The sequence below is a fragment of the Coffea eugenioides genome, chromosome 5, assembly GCF_003713205.1.
Source record: "Coffea eugenioides isolate CCC68of chromosome 5, Ceug_1.0, whole genome shotgun sequence".
In the NCBI taxonomy this organism is placed as follows: Eukaryota; Viridiplantae; Streptophyta; class Magnoliopsida; order Gentianales; family Rubiaceae; genus Coffea; species Coffea eugenioides.
The window spans coordinates 28,532,240-28,551,870 of NC_040039.1; the positions used below are offsets into that span (position 1 = coordinate 28,532,240).

General features: G+C 36.6%; 1 non-coding gene across 1 annotated transcript; it reads left to right on the plus strand.

Moving 5' to 3' along the window:
* Positions 1-18,299: 18,299 nt before the first annotated feature.
* LOC113772650 lies at positions 18,300-18,406 on the plus strand. The gene has a single exon (XR_003468616.1). It is a non-coding gene; the product is annotated as a small nucleolar RNA R71 (small nucleolar RNA).
* The last annotated feature ends 1,225 nt before the right edge of the window (positions 18,407-19,631 follow it).

A 19,631-nucleotide genomic window follows, 5' to 3' on the forward strand; every position in this document is an offset into this window, starting at 1 on the left:
TTCAATTTCACCATCTGCTTTCGGACCCAAGCATCAAGGACACCGGATGTCCGAAAGAATTGAAGAAAATCTCTCAAGCTCACTGCCTACTGTCGGACACAAGTAACAGGAGTACCGGACGTCCGACACTCCCAACGGCTAGTTGACTCTTCAGCTGTCTTCTATCCGTTGGAAGCGTTAATAGAGGCACTTTTTGGCCTCATATAAATAGTGCATGATCAATGACTTTGAAAGAACTTTTGCACATTGAGAATACAAGAGATCAAGAGTAGTTTTAGTGAGAAAATACTCTACAAAGAAGATTTGTACTCTTCGTTGTGCGAAATTCGTATAAGCTTTTCTTGTGTGAGAAAAATACTTCAATAGTATAACTTTATGAGGGTTATCCAGAGTGATAGTAAAACTTCCTAATTTGACCAAGTGTAGCTTGGGGCAAAGAGGAAGTGATCCTTCCTTTGTACACAAAGATTGGTTGTATTTGATCAACTTGAAGAAACTTGCTCTATAAAGTGATATTCAAGGTCAAGAGGAGTTTGGAAGTGAAATTGGTTTGCTATTCTTTCCTTATTACTTACTATCTTGTGAACCTTAATTGCTTATTTCTTCCACTCCCAAGCAATCTTGCTTTCTTACTAATTGTTTCATTGAGTGGTCATCTAGAAAAGAGGGTAAATTTCATATTGAAAAAAAAAGTGTCTCATAACTTGATTAGTTTTTAAATAACTTAATTCACCCCCCTCTTAGGTTGTCTTCAATCCCTACAATTGGTATCAAAGGTTGGTCTCCTAGAGATTAAACTCAAGCAGCTTTGGAGTACAATGACAATTAATAATGCCATATTTTTTGAAGGACAATCTGTCACTAGACCCCTAATGTTTAATGGATCCAATTATGTGAGTTGGAAGAAAAGAATGATTGTCTTTTTGCAATCGATTGATATCGAACTGTGGTTTATTGTTAATGAAGGTCCATTTGATGCCTCTGTAATAGATGAAGTTACTCATAGACCAAAACCAAAAATCAGAAATGAATTGACTGGTGAAAATAGAACTCACCTCACCTTGAATGCCAAGGCTATGAATATGTTGTATAGCACTTTAGATTCAAATGAATCCATTAGAATCAAAGGTTGTAGGTCTGCTAAAGAGATTTGGGACAAACTGAGAGAAATTCATGGAGTGAGAATGTGAGAGAACAAAAGAAATCTATCTTAGTCACCAAATATGAATCATTTAAGATGGAACTTCATGAAAATATTGACAAAATGTATTGTAGATTCAATGATCTCATTAAGGATTTAGAGGTGCTAGAAAAGGAATACTCCCTTGGAGAGAAAATAGAAAAATCTTGAATGCTTTGTCCAAGGATTGGGAGAGTAAGATGACTGCCATTGAAGAGACTAAAGATTTAAATTTTATGCCTATTGAATCTCTTATTAATTCTCTAATCTCTTATGAGCTGAAACTTAAGAAGGTACAAGAGGAAGAAGATGCAAAGGTGAGAAGGAGCATTGCTCTAAAAGCATCCCAAGATGAAGATGACTCGGCTTCCTTGGATGGAGAAGATGTGGAAGTTGACGACAATGATCTTACTCTCATCACAAGAAGTTTCAAGAGAATCCTCAACAAAAGGAGATTCAGAAAAGGAGGACCTATCAATTCATTTCTAAATCAGTTTAACAATGCAAGAAACAAAGGAAAGCAAGAGGCCAACAAAAAATAAGCTGACAAATTGTGACGACCCCACCTCTTCCTAGGGCATACCCCAGGGTTTAGCAAACCATCTGCTCATCTCTCGCCAGGACCCACTCACTCACTTCAAACAAAATACGTTATAACCTCAGGAATAAATGAAATAACAGTTCCCAAACTTGGAACATACAAATATATTCATTCTATCTCAAACGTTCATACAATCTCAAATAGGACAAAAGATATGAATTCCAGATACATTCAACCCTAACCGAGCACTAGCGCGAGTATAATCGCAAAAGTTCAAAAGCTAGACTAGCTAGCCTGTATCAGTCTCACACCCTAGCTCGTTCCCCCTGTAAGGAAAACAAATTTAACGGAATAGAATGAGCTAAAACTCAATGAGATTCCAAATAGCAAGTTAACCATTATTTAAAAGTACAAGTATCAAAATAGCAAAGTAGCGAGCATAACAAGTTCATAAAAGTGAGTAATAACACTTCAAGTAACAAATCTCAAAATGAGCGAGTATAAAGTTTTTAAAAAGAAACAATAACCCGAAAAGTAATAATCATTTCAAAGTATAAGGATACGAATGGCTCTCAGGAGCCAAGTTCCTGTTGCTTCACCAGAGCTTGATCAAGTAGTAGTTGACACTCCGTCAACTTTCAAGTAAAGCCATTAGTTGAGTAGAGCACCACTTAGTTACAATCTCCATCCACCATCCAAACCCCCTACCGGGCCCAAAATCCTAAATAAATATGGGTGGTAATACTCGAGTATACTAATTAGTCAAGAAGGTATCACTCCACTCGACAAAACAAGAGACTCAAAGTCCGTTACCCAATAGATCAAGTTCTTGTCGGCTCGACTCGATTAACTAGCTACAGGATTTCTGGAATTCCAGAGAGTGCGCACATCATACACAAGTATATCAAGTCAATTGCAACAATAAACAAGTATATATCACATTAGGGTAAGCACGATAAAGTACACCCTTGCCCGACCAAACCAATCAAATATCAAGTATTTAAATCAAGTATCATGTTCAATCATGTACTTGAAAACACTCACCAAAGATTTAGTGCTTGTCAAACTCACGTTCAGGTACAACTCCTTGATTGGAGTCCAAATCTGCGATAAAATATCATTTAAGAGTTTAAAATTCACTAGGCTTCGAAACATAGGAGTTTCGCTTTAAAAGATCAAATAAATGAAACTTGTTTAAATAGCAGTCATATGACTTCTCAAACTCTCAAAAATTCATGCTCGCTCTTTTAGTTTCGATAAAGAAGTGATTCAAACTTTGGAAGTCACACTTGGTATGAAAAATCGAGAAAATCGTATGTTTAAGGGTCGCTACTTTCACTTTTTAAAGGGTACGAGTTTTGGCAAAATGTTTAGCTTATGTACCTCTTACTAAAGAAAACTCGAATACCATAAACAATCGAAATTTGCCTCAACCTCGAGTCGTTGCTCAAGTCTCAAGTTCACTCGCCTAACCCTTGAGTAAAAATTTGAGTAGCATGCCCTTTGTATTTAACTATTTTCCAGCCACTTATGACTTCATTTTTTTCCTCAACTCAGCCCAAATTCATCACATAAGCAAGCATAACAAAATACCTCTTCAACTAGGCTCAATATCATCCAAATACAAGTCAATTCTAGCAACGCAATTATCAAGACCAAAACTGGAAACTAGTATTAAAGAAGAATGTTTGTCATCTTTCGGCATTTTGGTCACAACTGAAGCTACACTTATCGGATTGGGATAAATTTTATGGCGTTTCGAAGCTAAGACAGAGACCTACATTTCCTATGAAAACATCAACACCTAGTTCTTGCATTTTCATGGTCAAAAAGTGAAATCTCAGAGAAAATAGAAAACTGTCGGTTAAACTGGGCATTTGGGCAGTCAGGGGTATTTTAGTTATTTCATAAGCTACTGTACTCCGATTGAGCTGACATTTTATAGGTAGATATTTAACGCAATTTCCTACAACTTTCATGTTTTGAATAAGAACTGATTTGGCCTTTATCATGGACGAACATGCAGTGCAAAAACAAGGCAGATTCACTATCAATGCTGAAAATTCACTTATACTCTACAAATTCATATCCTAACTCAATACTATCAAGTACTATCTCATCAAAATCATCAATTACTAAGTACACAAACCATAATCAAGGCTGAAAATGTAAACCTAGCTAAACATTTCACAATATCATCCAAAACTAAATACTTAACCATAGTAAACCAAGAACATAAGTTTCTATCCCAACTTTAACAAGATTAAGTAAGAGAAAAGGAAAGGCAATCATTATACCTTCCAAAAGCTGCTTGTAAGTGAAAACCAAACCCCTCTCTTCCAAAAATTTCACCACACAAAACTTTCCAAACACCAAAAGAGAAATTTAATCGGTTTAGTTTGGTTAATTTCACTCAAACAAGGATGGATTCAAGGTGGAAGTTGAAATTTTCTCTCTTTTTTTTTCGCTCCTCAAGCTCGGCCAACCAAGAAGAAAATGAAGAAAAAATAAAGCCAAGAGAAAGATAAGAAGATAGGAAATTGGTTTGGTCAAAATTGGTTGGATGGCCGCTAAGTGTCGCTGCAAGATTAATTCTCAATTTTTTTTCTTCTTTTCCTCTTTTCTTGGTCAATAAGTGAAAACCAAACCTCTCTTTTCCAAAAATTTCACCACACAAAACTTTCCAAACACCAAAAGAGAAGTTTAATCGGTTTAGTTTGGTTAATTTCACTCAAACAAGGATGGATTCAAGGTGAAAGTTGAAATTTTCTCTCTTTTTTTTTCGCTCCTCAAGCTCGGCCAACCAAGAAGAAAATGAAGAAGAAATAAAGCCAAGAGAAAGATAAGAAGATAGGAAATTGGTTTGGTCAAAATTGGTTGGATGGCCGCTAAGTGTCGCTGCAAGATTAAGTCTCAAATTTTTTTCTTCTTTTCCTCTTTTCTTGGTCAAAATTTTCGGCCACTTTGAGGGTTAATTAAGGGTTGATATTTCTGAAATAATAGCAAAGAAAATTAAAGTAATAAATTATTGTCCAAATGGTGTATTCAATCGATAGTAAACGGTACACGTCGATTCAAACCGATTTCCTTAACTCGCCCGTACTAGTGTTTTAACTTATGATTTACTAACTTATTATTATCATTTCTAATCATACACTTTCTCTTATCTAAAACTCATTCTTAACCACCGAATTTAATACACATACTTACCAACTAATCACACTATCGAAATAAGCAAAAATCCTAATTTACGCTAACTATAAAACTAAAGATGAAACTCTTGATTCTATGATTTATTGCAACTATTTGAGGAAGTAAATGAGTAGTAAAGCTATAATAAAGTAATTTATTCAACATAAAAGGAAATTTTGAAGAAAATATGAAGAATTTTGCGAGTCCTCATACAAATGTTTTGAACACTACATGAGTGAGTGCCTAATGAAGAAAAAGAAAGAGGAAAAAGCTGAACGAAAACCAAAATTCAACAACTTTAAAATCACATGGAATGATTGCAACTCAGATGGTGATGTTGAAGAGGAAGAAGAATCAGCTCAAATGGCTTTCATGGACATTGGTGATGATGAGGTAACTACTTGCAACTCTCAACCTGTTAGTGATGATGAATCTGATGATGATATTGAATCCTTCATTGAGAGATTGCATGATAGCTTGAAAGAATCCTATGCTCGAAATAAGGAGTAAAAAAAGAAAATTAGCTTTTTGCTTCAAGATAATGGAAATCTTTTTCAACAAAACAAAAAATTGAAAGCTGAAAATGACTACTTCAAAAAAAGTGAGACTGTTTTACATTTTGAGTTTGATAGAAAAATAAAACTTTGTGAAATGTTCAAAAAGGAACAAGGTGATTTGAAAAGAAGAATGGATAATTTAAACGAGTTGCTCCAACACAAGAAACAAAACTGTTTTCAAAGGAATGAATCAAAACCTGATCGTGGCTTTCATGAGAAGAAGTTAAATTCTAGTGCAAATGAGTTTACTATTTACAAGAGAAGACAAGTAAGGTTTGTTAAACTTGTCCATACAAGTAACTCTTTGACTATGTGTAGTTTTTGTTGGCAAATAGGTCACATGAAAAGTAATTGTTATGTGAGGAAGAATATGAGCAATGGCATGAAATGCATTTGGATAGTTAGACATCATACTAACTCTCAAGGAGCCAAAAAATAAAGGGCACCAAATATTATCTTGTGAACTTTTGTATAGGTGAACTTGGTGAATATCATTAAAGAATCAAAATGGTTCATAGATAGTAGATGTTCAAGGCACATGATCGGTGATCCATCACAATTCATCAAACTCAAGCCAAAATCAAGTGAAAAAGTGACATTTGGAGATGATAACAAAACCAAAACAATTGAAGTAAGCGATGTTGGTAAGAATGGTCAAACTTTCATTCACAATGTTCTTTTAGTTGACAATTTGAGTTATAACTTGCTAAGAATTAGTCAACTATGTGATAGAAATTTGTTTTTTTTATTCAAAAAACATGAGTTTCTTGTTCTTGACTAAAAGTTTAATATCATTTTTAAAGGAAAAAGAATAAACGACATCATGTAGTTATTCTTGAAAATGCTGATTCCTCTAACTTTAAATGCCTTAAAGTTTCAAATAAAGACCCTTGGTTGTGGCATAAAAGACTTTGTCATTTCAACATGGATTTGTTAAAAGAAATTCCCAAAAAAGATCTTATTAGAGGTTTGCCAAACATCAAGTTTGAAAAGGACAAAATTTGTGATGCTTGTCAATTTGAAAAACAAGTCAAAATTTCTTTTAAACCCAAAAAATGTGTTTCTACTTCAAAACCTTTGGACTTTTTATATCTTGATTTGTTTGGCCCTACACAAATTGCTAACTTGGGTGGTAAGAGATATTGCTTAGTCATTGTTGATGATTATTCTAGATACACTTGGGTATTGTTTCTTGCTCACAAAGATGATACCTTTAAAAACTTTGTCTCCCTATTTGCAAAAGTTCAAAATCTGATTGGGTTGAAAATTGTTAAGATTAGAAGTGACAATGGTTCGAAATTTAAATTTTGTAACTTTTCGAAATTTTGTGATCACAATGAAATTACTCATGAATTTTCAATTGCAAGAACTCCTTAACAAAATGGTGTTGTTGAAAGAAAGAATAGAACTCTTCAAGAAGCCGCATGAACCATGTTAAGTGAATGCAACTTGCCAAAATATTTTTGGATCGAAACCGTAAATATGGCTTGTTATGTAATGAATAGAGTTCTATTAAAATCAATTTTGAACAAAATCTCTTATAAGTTAATTTTTGATAAAAAGCCAATTGTTGGATATTTCAAAGTTTTTTGTTGCAAATGTTTTATTTTAAATATCAAGGAATATCTTGAAAAATTTGATAAGAAATCCGATGAAGGTATTTTCTTGGGTTATTGTGAAAACAAAAGAGGATTTAAGTCTATAATAGAAGGACTCTTGTTATAGAAGAAGCCATACATGTTATATTTGATGAATCTAATGATGATATTTCCAAGAATTGTTGTGAGGATGATGATGTAGGGGTTCAAGAAGGACTCAAGAAACTCACGATTCATGATCAAGACAAAACTCCATTAGAAGAAAATTGAAAGGAAAATGATCCTCAAGAGAATCAAGCATTAGAAGAAAACGACCAGGATGTTGGTACACCTAAGGATCTTCCAAGAGATTGGAAGTTTGCTCAAAATCATCCCAAGGAGATTATTATTGGTGATTCATCCGAAAAGGTAAGAACTCGTTCCTCCTCTAAACAATTGATGGATAATTTTGCCTTAGTCTCACATTTTGAACCTAAAAATGTTGTTGATGATTTGAGAGATCAAAACTGGATTTTAGCCATGGAAGAGGAACTAAATCAATTTGAAAGAAACAAGATTTGGACACTAGTTGAAATACCTCAAAATCATCCTATTATTGGCACAAAATGGGTTTTTAGAAACAAAATGAATGACAAAGGTGAAGTTGTGAGAAATAAGGCTAGACTTGTAGTTAAGGGGTATGTTCAAGAAGCAAGAATAGATTTTGATGAAACATTTGCTCCTGTAACTAGACTAGAGTCAATTAGAATGTTCTTGGCATTTGCATGTTTCAAGATTTTAAATTGTTTCAAATGGATGTTAAAAGTGCTTTCTTAAATGGTTTTATTGATCAAGAGATTTATGTTGACCAACTTCCCGATTTTGAAAATGAAACATATCCAAATTATGTGTTTAAACTTTCAAAATTTTTGTTTAGATTAAAACAAGCTCCAAAAGCACGTTATGAACGTTTAAGTGATTTTTTAGTTGAGAATGGTTTTAAAAGGGGAATTGTGGATACCACTCTTTACACTAAATAAAGTTCCAATGATCTTCTAATTATACAAATATATGTTGATGATATTATCTTTGGTACTACTAATGAGTGTTTGTGCAAGGATTTTTTCACTATTATGCAAAATGAGTTTGAGATGAGAATGATTGGAGAGTTAAACTTCTTCCTTGGGTCCAAGTGGTTCAAACTCAAGAAGGTACATTCATCAATCAAGCTAAGTACACCAAAGAATTGCTTAAAAGATTTGGAATGAAAAATTCAAAACAAGTTCGAACACTTATGTGCACATCTACCAAGTTTGACAAGGATGAAGGTATAAAAATTGATGAGAAAAAGTATACAGGTATGATTGGTAGTTTACTTTATTTAACCGCAAGTAGACCTGAACAAGATCACAAATTTCAAGCATATATTGTAGACATAAAGTATCATTTCATTCGTGATCTTGTTCAAAAGGGTGAAATTTGTGTACAATATGTTTGTTCAAAAGATCAAATTGCTGATATTCTTACAAAAGCCTTACCATTAGATCAGTTTGTATTTTGAGAACAAAGTTGGGCATTTTGGAAAAGAATCTCTAAAAATTCTCTGGTCAAACCTTATCGGACGTCCGATATCAGATGAACGGACGTTCGACAGTGTTTTAAGTCTTTTTCCAAAAAATTTTTGTATCAGACGGTAGTATCAGACGCTTCTCTTCATTCGGCCGTCCAGCACTCAAAAGAGGCTTGCTATAAAGAAGCCTTCTCCTTCATTTAGTTCAAAAACAACTGTTGTCTCGGACGCACCCCTTCACTTTCTTCCACTTTCAAAATTTTAAATTCATCTCTTCTCAGAACAAGTTCCAAGAAATTGATTTCACCAATACTGTCTCAACTCCTTGCGCATTAATTGGCATTCACAATCTCTTCTAACTGCCAACCACTCCACCGATCCCAATTTTCATCTGAAACCCTAGTCACTCAAAATTCACCCATTTTGAAAGATTCAAGCATACATTGCAGTCTAATCTGCAGTCTTAGTCCATTTCATACATATTTTCATCACTTTCTGCAACAAAATCATCTTGCATATCATCATGGTACGACTGAGAGTAGGCCCTGCAGGTACCAGACGCACCACCAGGCTTAGAGATGAAGAAACTGTTGAGCCTTCCACCAGGAAATCACCTAGAGGGACTGAGACACGCGGTGGAAAAAGGAAACGTTCTACCAGAGAGAAACGTGTTGATCAAACTGAAGAACAGCCAACTACATTGCCAAAATTCATTGATGATGATGCCAGAGAGAGGTTTGAATGGATTTCACAGAAGGGTTTCATCACTCAAAGAACCATTCTTCCCTCTGAATTCCATAAACTTATCTAGAACCAGTCCTTAAACTCTTTGATTTCCAAAAATGGTCTCACATTCTATCCTTACCCAATACATATTATCCTGATATGCTTTATCAGTTCTTTGCTAACCTTAGAAATGATAGTTCTCACACTGATCTTGTCTCTCGTGTCAATTCTGTTGACATTGCACTCAATCCTGAAATTGTCAATATGATTTTAAAGACAAAAATTGAAGATGATTTTAAGGGTAAAATTGCAAATTTTTTCTCTTATGAAGAGTTTCCGACTGTTTATCACCATTTTCACATTAAAAAATTGATGACCTACTCTCAAAAATACTTTAACAAACCTGCTGAGGCAAAATTGGAGGATCTCAATCCTCAAAATCTGATCATTTTTACAATAATTTCAAACCTGTTGGTTCCTACTGATGCTCATAGGACTGATGCCAACAAAATGGAGCTTATTTGTTCTATTGCTTTGTTGAGAAGGTCCGAATTAATTTTGGTTTTGTCATGTGCAAATTTTTGCTCAAAATCAGTACTGATAGCCGTAGGAAACTCTCCTATAGAAAGTTTTTAACTCCAATCTTTGCTCATTTCAAAATTCCCTTCACTAGAATATCTCCAAAAGAGAGTACATCGTCCATCTTTTCCAAAACTTATTTTGAAAGAAAAAGTATTAGATTCTTTGATGGTCATTGGTGCTATAAGGAGGCTTTTTTAGAATATAGGACCAAAAGTCGTCATGAAACTCCTGTTACTCCTAGACCTCCCAAAGATCGGTCTCAGTATGTTTCATCCTTTTCCATCCATCCTAAAAAGTCATCGACTCAACCTACCTTATCCAATCATGAAGTCATCTCCTTACTTGAGGAATTCAAACAACACATCCTTCTTCTTGAAGATGGTATAATGATGACCATGACATTTGAGTAACAAGCCACTTTTTTGGATAACGAAATCTGGTTGTACCTCCTATCCAATAAGAGGATGAACATGTACACCAAAAGGAGCCACGCACTGAGTCAACTCCTGTTCCACAAGAGAAAGAGCCTCAAATTGAGCCCACTCTTGAAGTCCATGCCTCAAGTTCTCAACCTACTCCTCATGAACCCTCGACTTCAGACAAAGGCAAGACTCCAACAACTGAAACTAGTGATGAAAATGATGAGGAAACTGAAGATGAAGTGGATCCTGCTCAGTTTCTCCTTGCAAGAAGAAGGTCTGGATCGTCCAAGATCACCATTTAGGCACTCTTAGGTATTTGCACTTCATATTAGGATGCATCTTTTGTATTTTCTCTTTTGATGTTTCAAATATTCTGTACTAACGGATCTTGGTTAACTTTAATGTTTTCTAGTTAATTTGCTAATGTATTTTCGTTGGTATTTCTCTGATTGGTACTTCTTTTGGTATAAATTCTCTGTTTTTTGGTTAATGATTGTTGAATGATTGGTATGTTGGTGATTGGTGATTTCTGGTATCATTTCTCTGTTTTTGTGTTATTGGATTGCATTTCTGGTATGTTTGGTATATTGAATTGGATATTAGTTGACATTGATTAGTGTTAGTTGTTAAACTCATCTTATGATGACAAAAAGGGGGAAAAAAGGATGTTGGGATGTTGTGTAAATGGTTAATGTGTAAGGGGGAGTTATTCTGAGAGGGTGTTATCCTGACACTTAGAAATTTTGGATGCAATGAGTGAGGGGGAGTTTATGCTCAATTTTTCTCTCTTCCATCCATTGTTTTGTCATCATCAAAAGGGGGAGAATGTCAATCTTGGTCCCTAACTTTTGATGTTTACAAAACAATAGGATGATACTAATATCCTTTCAAGAAACACTTTCAGTTATGAAGCAAATCTGATTCAAGATCAAGTGTAATTGAAAGAGGCAAAGGAAGCTAAAAGCTGTCGGACGTTTGTGAAGACAGGACCGGACGTCCGATAAAGTGTGCAGCACTTCGGACGCATGAAGAACTCCATCACAAGACGTCCGAAAGAATTAAGACATTCCACCTAACTCACTGACCTCTTTCGGAGGCATACATCAGAGATACCGGACGTCCGATAAACTATGCAGCACTTCGGACTCAAAGCATTAGAGGTACCGGACGTCCGAAAGAATTGAAGAAAATTTCTCAATTTCACCGTCTGCTTTTAGACCCAAGCATCAGGGACACCGGACGTCCAGAAGAATTGAACAAAATCTCTCAAACTCACTGCCTACTGTCGGGCACAAGTAACGGGAGTACCGGACGTCCCACACTCCCAACGGCTAGTTGACTCTTCATCTGTCTTCTATCCGTTGGAAGCATTAATAGAGGCACTTTTTGGCCTCATATAAATAGTGCATGATCAATGACTTTGAAAGAACTTTTGCACATTGAGAATATAAGAGATCAAGAGTAGTTTTAGTGAGAAAATACTCTACAAAGAAGATTTGTACTCTTAGTTGTGTGAAATTCGTATAAGCTTTTCTTGTGTGAGAAAAATACTTCAATAGTGTAACTTTGTGAGGGTTATCCAGAGTGATAGTAAAACTTCCTAATTTGACCAAGTATAGATTGGGGTAAGGAGGAAGTGATCCTTTCTTTGTACACAAAGATTGGTTGTATTTGATCAACTTGAAGAAACTTGCTCTATAAAGTGATATTCAAACTCAAGAGGAGTTTGGAAGTGAAATTAGTTTGCTATTCTTTCCTTATTACTTACTATCTTGTGAACCTTAATTACTTATCTCTTCTACTCCCAAGCAATCTTGCTTTCTTACTAATTGTTTCATTGAGTGATCATCTGAAAAAGAGGGTAAATTTCATATTGAGAAAAAAAGTGTCTCATAACTTGATTAGTTTTTAAATAACCTAATTCACCCCCTCTTAGGTTGTCTTCGATCTCTATATAAGTACTGGTGGTTCCCAATTTAATAGTTAAATGTGCAGTCTTTCCAATCACAATATCAACAAATCCCCAAGTAATGCAGCTGGTCAACAATCAATTCCCAATTCAGCAATTCAGTAGTTTAGTATAATCCAGCAAAATAATTTCCAATTAAGGCTAATAATTAATTCCAGAAATAGTACTCCAAAATTCGATACTCCAGAGAGTTAGTTAAAGGTGGAGATAGTAGAGTACCTCCGCACCGACGACAACAAGAAGTGGCAGTGTAGTTAAATAGGCGGTGCAGCGCTCGAGGAAGACGGCGACAGCAGCGGGCAATGATGTGGTGATACAGCGGGGGGAGAGAGAGAGACATGCATGCTGGCTTTTGTGGTGTCTTGGGCAGAAGCAACGACGGCACGTAGCAACGAAGGAAGGGAAGAGATTGACGGCGCTGGTGGAAGACGACAACGACGTCGCGAGGATGTGGAAACGACGCCTGTGTGAGGCGTGTAGCGAGCGGAGAGAAATGGCGGCGATGTGCATGGATTGAGCGAGCGGTGAGGCAACGGCGGACGTCGAGGCGGCGGTTGGCTTTTGGCTGAAAGAGAGAACAGGGGAGGAAGAAAGAAGGAAAAGAGAAAGAAAGAAAAAGAAAGGAAGAAAGAAAGAAAAAGAAAGAAAAAAGAAAAAAAGAAATGGGTTTCGGGGTTTTTTTTAAATTTTTAAAATTTAAATTAAAAATTAAAATTCAAGATTAAATGAAAATTTTTTTTTGAAATTTAAAATTTAAAATTAAACGAATATATATATATACCTCTCCCTCGAACATGACATGCGCACGTCATGAAGGTAAGAACGCTTATGATGAAGGTCTGTTGAATTAAGAGTTACCACCTGCCCTGTTGACGCGGACGCGTCATGAGAGTGACAACGTTTCTGATGGAGAATTGGAGAATTGCTTATTACCACGCGCCTTATTGATGCGGGTGCGTCATGTCAGTCAGTCAGCTCCAGGATCAAAGAAAAAGCTTCCAGGTGACTTGACGTGGGCACGTCATGAGGGTGGGAACTCTTCTGATGAAGAACATGGGAATTGCACATTATCACGCGCCTTGTTGACGCGGGCACGTCATATCGGGGGGACATCTACTAATCATCAAAAATGGAAAATTAAACAAAAAATTTGTGAAAAACTCTAAGAAAACATATTGAAACTACTAAATAGAATTAAACAAACAACTAAAATAGATTGTATTGCCTCCCAATAAGCGTTTTTCTTTAACGTCTTTGACTAGACATTGTCAATCGCCCCTAGTACTTGTGGGATGGATCTTCGAGGTGCAGCATCTCTACCTCTTCTACTGGCAGCCCTTCATAATAGGGTTTAAGATGGTGTCCATTGACAATGAACTTCTTCTCGATCTTTAAATTTTGTATTTCTACTGCACCATGATGGAAAGTATTAGTAACTATAAAAGGGCCAATCCATGGAGAACGCATAACATAAGGTTCGATTGGTAGAGAAGAACTTTCTGGTCAATGACAAAAGTTTTTATAGAAATTTGCTGATCATACAAAGCTTTATTTTTCTCCTTATAGATCGCTGCATTCTCATAGGTTTCATTTCTGATTTCTTCTAGCTCTTGTAACTCCAACTTCCGATGAACACCCGCCTCTGCTAGATCCATGTTGCACTGTTTTATTGTCCAGAATGCTTTGTGTTCAAACTCCACTGGCAGGTGGCATGGCTTGCCAAACACCAATCTGTAGGGACACATCCCTATAGGTGTCGTATACGCTGTCTGATAGGTCTAGAGTGCGTCTTCCAACTTCTGACTCCAATCCTTCCTATCGGGTCACACTATTTTTTTCAAGATAGATTTTCTTTCTCTATTCGAAACCTCGGCTTGGTCATTCGTCTGAGGGTGATATGATGTAGAGATCTTGTGAAGGACACAATACTTTCGAAATAATGCCGCTATCATTTTGTTGCAGAAGTGTGTCCCTCTGTCACTAACAATGCCCTCGACATTCCAAAATGCACAAAAATATTGAATTTGACAAAATCTGAAACCGCTCTCGAATCTTTAGTACGGGTGGCTTTAGCTTCCACCTATTTGGAAACATAATCAACTGTCAATATTATATAAAAAAAAAAAGCCAAACGACATGGGGAAAGGACCCATCAAGTTGATCCCCCAAACATCAAAAATTTCAATAAAGAACATGGGAGTTTGAGACATTTGATCTCTACGAGAAATGTTACCTACCTTTTGACATCTTTCACAAGACTTATAGAACATGTAGGCATCTTTAAACAGTGAAGGCCAGAAGAAACCGCTCTCTAGCACCTTAGGAGCCGTCCTCTTTGGTCCAAAATAACCTCCACATGCAAAAGAGTGACAAAAAGTTAGAATCAAATGAAATTCATTTTCACTTACACACCTTCACATTCTTTGATCCGCATAATGCTTCCATAGGTACGGGTCATCCCATATGAAGTATTTTATGTCACTCCTTGGTTTGTCCCTCTTCGCTTTAGACCAACCTACAGGTAACTTGCCAGTTACTAGGTAATTAACTAAATCAATATATCAGGGCAATTTAGAATTTAGGAAAAATAATTGTTCATCAGGGAAGGTATATCTCAGTGGAACATTCTCCTCTTCAACTGGTATGTGGTTCAGATGGTTAGCTACCAAATTCTCCGATCCTCTTTTATTCCTGATCTCCAGGTCGAACTCTTGTAGGAGCAATATCCATCTTATTAGCCTCGGATTCGCATCTTTTTTTGTCATCAGGTATCTCAGAGCTACATAATCAGAGAATGCAGCGGCTTTAGCCCCGAGTAAATACGACCTAAATTTCTATAAAGCAAAGACAGCTACTAAAAGCTCCTTCTCTGAGGTGGAGTAATTCAATTGAGCTCCATTCAAAACCCTTGATGTATAGTAGATGGCATGGGTTGCTTTTCCTACTCTCTGCCCTAACATGACTCCCACTGCATGGTCACTTGCGTCACACATGATCTCGAATGGAATATTCCAATCCGTAGGTTGAATAATCAGGGATGAAGTCAAGAGGTCCTTCAACTTGTTGAATGCCTCCTTGCAATCTTTATTGAACTCAAACGTCACGTCTTTTTGCAACAGTCTAAATAAAGGTGTTCCAATCTTTGAGAAGTCTTTGATGAACCTACGATAGAAGCCTGTATGTCCAAGAAAAGAGCACTTCCCGCATACTTGCGGGGTAAGGTAAAGCAGAAATAATATCTATCTTAGTTTTATCAATTTCTATGCCCCTAGATGAAACTATATGTCCTAAAACTATTCCTTGCTCAACCATAAAGTAACATTTTTTCCAGTTGAGCACTAGGTTAGTTTCTATACACCTTAAAATTAGTTTCAATTGTCAAGACAATTATCGAAACTATCACCATACACGCTAAAGTCATTCATAAACACCTCTATAATTTTCTTCACATATTCAGAGAAGATACTTACCATACATCTCTGGAACGTGGCAGGGGCGTTACACAACCCGAATGGCATTCGTCTATACGCAAAGATTTCGAATGGGCACGTGAAGGTAGTTTTCTCCTAATCCTCTGGTGCAATCGTGATATGGAAGTAACCTGAAAAATCATCCAAAAAATAGTAATAAACTCTATATGCTAAACGTTCAACCATTTGATCAATAAAAGGGAGAGGGAAGTGATCCTTTTTCGTGACGGTGTTGAGCTTGCAATAGTCTCTGCACTGCCGCCACCCGATTGGCTTTCGTACCGGTACCAACTCTTCCTCTTGATTAGCTTTTATAGTCACCCTCGCTTTTTTCAGGACTACTTGTACTGGACTTACCTATGGGCTGTCTGATGTAGTGTAAATAATCCCTACATCCAACAATTTAAGTATTTCTTTTTTCATTACTTCCATCATGAGCAGGTTCAACCTTCTTCGAGCTTGTCAAACGGGCTTAGCTTCTTCGAGCCTAATTCTGTGCATACACACAGACTTACTGATCCCCTTAATATCCGCAATAATCCACCCTATCGTCTGTTTGTGATCTTTAAGAACTCGAATCAGCGTATCCTCTTGAGTTGGTGACAACTTAGCAGAAATGATCACCGAGAGAGTCTCGTTGTCACCAAGATATGCATATTTCAAATGGTCTGGTAAAGGTTTCAACTCTACAATCGGTGCTTGCACAACAGAGGGTAATAGTCTTTGGTGAGATTCAGGCGTAAAAGTAGATGCAAAGCCCATACCTTGTTGTTGTGGTCGCCAAGGATTGTAATGCCCCGACCATATTTTGCAATTCATCACCTAATTCCCTACTATGAGTTGTTGATAACTCAATGTGCTTGGTTAAGATCACTTCCAGCTCATCCCTGCTATCAATTTCAAAAACTTTCTGTACCATAGGATCAATGACACTTATAGCAAAAACCAAATTAGAACTAGAAGTAGAGGGATACTTCATGACCTCAAATATGTTAAAATGAACAATTTTTCCATTGAACTTCATAGATAGAATGCCCTTATTAACATCAATTTTTGTTTGAGTTGTGCTTCAAAAGGGTCTACCTAATAGCAAAGGTGATGGATCTAGGGAATAATCATCATTCATATCTAAGACATAAAAGTCAGCAGGAAAAACCAATTCATTAACCTTAACTAAAACATCTTCTATTAGTCCATCAGGGTATGCATTTGTTCGGTTAGCCAATTAAATTATAATACCAGTTTCTTTCAACGGTCCCAGATTTAAAGAAGCATATATGGATTTTGGCATGAAATTAATTGATACTCTTAAATCTAACATGGCATTTCTAATAAAAGTACTTCCTATCCTAAAGGGGATAGTGAACATACTTGGGCCCCTGCATTTGGGTGGGAGTTTCCTTTGAAGATACTGCTGACACATTCTCCCCCACTATAACTCTTTCATCTCCCTTCAACCTCCTTCTATTGATGCACAAGTCTTTGAGAAATTTTGCATATCTTGGTACTTGTTTGATGACATGCAACAAGGGGATGTTTATTTCCACCTTACGAAATATCTCTAAATGCTCCTTCTCCTTGTCTTGCTTCTTCAGCTTCTTCAACCTGTTAGGAAAAAGTAGCGGATTAGATCGAATTTTAATCATTGAATCAGGAATTACCTCTGGATCTACGCTTCTCATTCCTTCCTCCTCAAGCTCCTTCTCAATCTGATATTCATTTTTATCCTTCGAGGTCACAAGTTTAGGTCCCTCCACTTCTCTTCCACTCCTTAAAGTTATAACGCTCACATTCTTAGAGTTTAGTTCAGGTTGGGATGACAACTTTCCTTGACCTTGAGATTTCAAACGGTTAATTGATATTGCCATCTGACTTATTTGATTCTGTATCTCCTGTATGTAAGAGTCCGTCTTTCGCTGATGCTGAGCAGTTTTTATAGCTAATTGTTTCACCAACTCCTCCAATGAAGGTCTCGAATTGGAAGAGAAAGATTGTTGTCGAGGTTGGTACTGTTGCTAATACCCTTGCTGTCTATTTAGCATGAAATTCTGTTGTCTATTTCCTTCATAGCTAAGATTCGGATGATCCCTCCAACCTGGGTTGTATGTGTTAGAGTATGGATTATGCTGCTTTCTTGGTGCGGGAGCGTGACCAGTTAGGTTTACCTACTCAACATCCTCCTCTTGAAGCGTTGGGCATATGTTCATGGGGTGTCCTCCATTGGTACAAATCCCACATGCCCTGTCTTTTGTCCTACAGCCAATTGCCTAACAAACGATGTTAGTTCAGACAGCTGCTGCTGAATAGATGAGGTTTCCACTTCATTCATGTTACACATTGGGATATCCTCGTGTGTGCTAAACTGCTGTGAGTTTTCAGCCATCCCCTCTATTAGTTTCCACGCTTCTCTGGGGGTTTTATTGACTAATGCCCCTCCATTTGCAGTATCAATAATACTTCTGTCTCGAAAAAGTAAACCCTCATAGAAGTATTGAATTAGCAACTGCTCACTTATCTGGTGTTGAGAGCATTTGATACACAATTTCTTGAATCGCTCCCAATAGTCATAAAGAAACTCCCCAGGGTGCTGTTTAATGCCGCATATCTCCTTTCTCAGACTGGAAGCTCGAGATGCAGGAAAATATTTTTTCAAGAATTTCTTCTGCAACTGCTCCCAAGTAGTGATACTACCCGGTGGTAAATAATATAACTAGTCCTTTGCTGCATCCTTGAGAGAAAAGGGAATGCTCACATTTTTATCTGTTCCTCAATAATTTCTGGAGGCTTCATACTTGTGCACACTACGTCAAACTCCTGCAAGTGCTTGTGGGGCTCCTCACCTGGAAGACCATGAAAAAAGGGTAAAATATGAATTAGACCAAATTTCAGCTCGAAAGGTGTGTTATTATCTAAATTCAGAAAAGTAATGCATAGGGGTTGCTGATTTAGATTAGAGGCAGCCATCTTCCTTAATGTTCGTGCATTAGCCATGGCGGCATCCTCTTGATTGGAGTCACTCGAGATGTGAATGAAAGAGTTTGTCGGATCGACTTCTAGATTAAGCCTTTGAGCAGCTAATTGCTCCTCTCTGTGTTGTCTAGTCTTTATTCTTGTTCTACGCGCAGTCTTCTCTATTTCAGGATTGAAAATTAATTTGCCTGTACGAGAAAAGCGAGGCATAAACCAGAAAAATGCTAGAAAATTAAAAACAAAATGAACTCAAAAAGAAAATTAATTAACTAATGCCAGTCCCCGACAACGGCGCCAAAAATTGACAGGTCGTCGAGCCTGTGCAATAATAAATTCCTGCTCAAATTAAATACAAATTTTGTATCTAGTGGTAAGTAGGGTCGAATTCTCAGGGACTAGGTGTAATTAATTTCTTCTAGAGTTTAGGATACGGAGGGTTTTATAAAAACTGACAATAAACTATGCTACTTAAATGTAACGAATAGATAAAAATTAAATGGCAAATTATAAAGACTCAAACAATATTGGATAAGCTCTAGCCAAAAAGCAACTTTGGAAATGGTTCTCCTAATTGATCATTGATGCAAGAATAATTCCACTTATAAACTGATAAACAAGTTATAACTGTCAAACAAGTGATGACAGTCAATTTCTCCTTAATTATTGATAGCCAAGGTACGACCGTTAGTTATTACCCTAATTGTGAAATAACCCTAGGTACGACCGTAAGATTCAATTTTCCAATTGCCTTACGAACTAGAGAAACCCTGTTCTAACTAAACAACACGCTACGAGGGTTGTTTCAAATTAGGCCGTATATTTTCCTGACACAAACCCAATCATGCCAGTTACCACTAATTTAGAATAATTAAAGA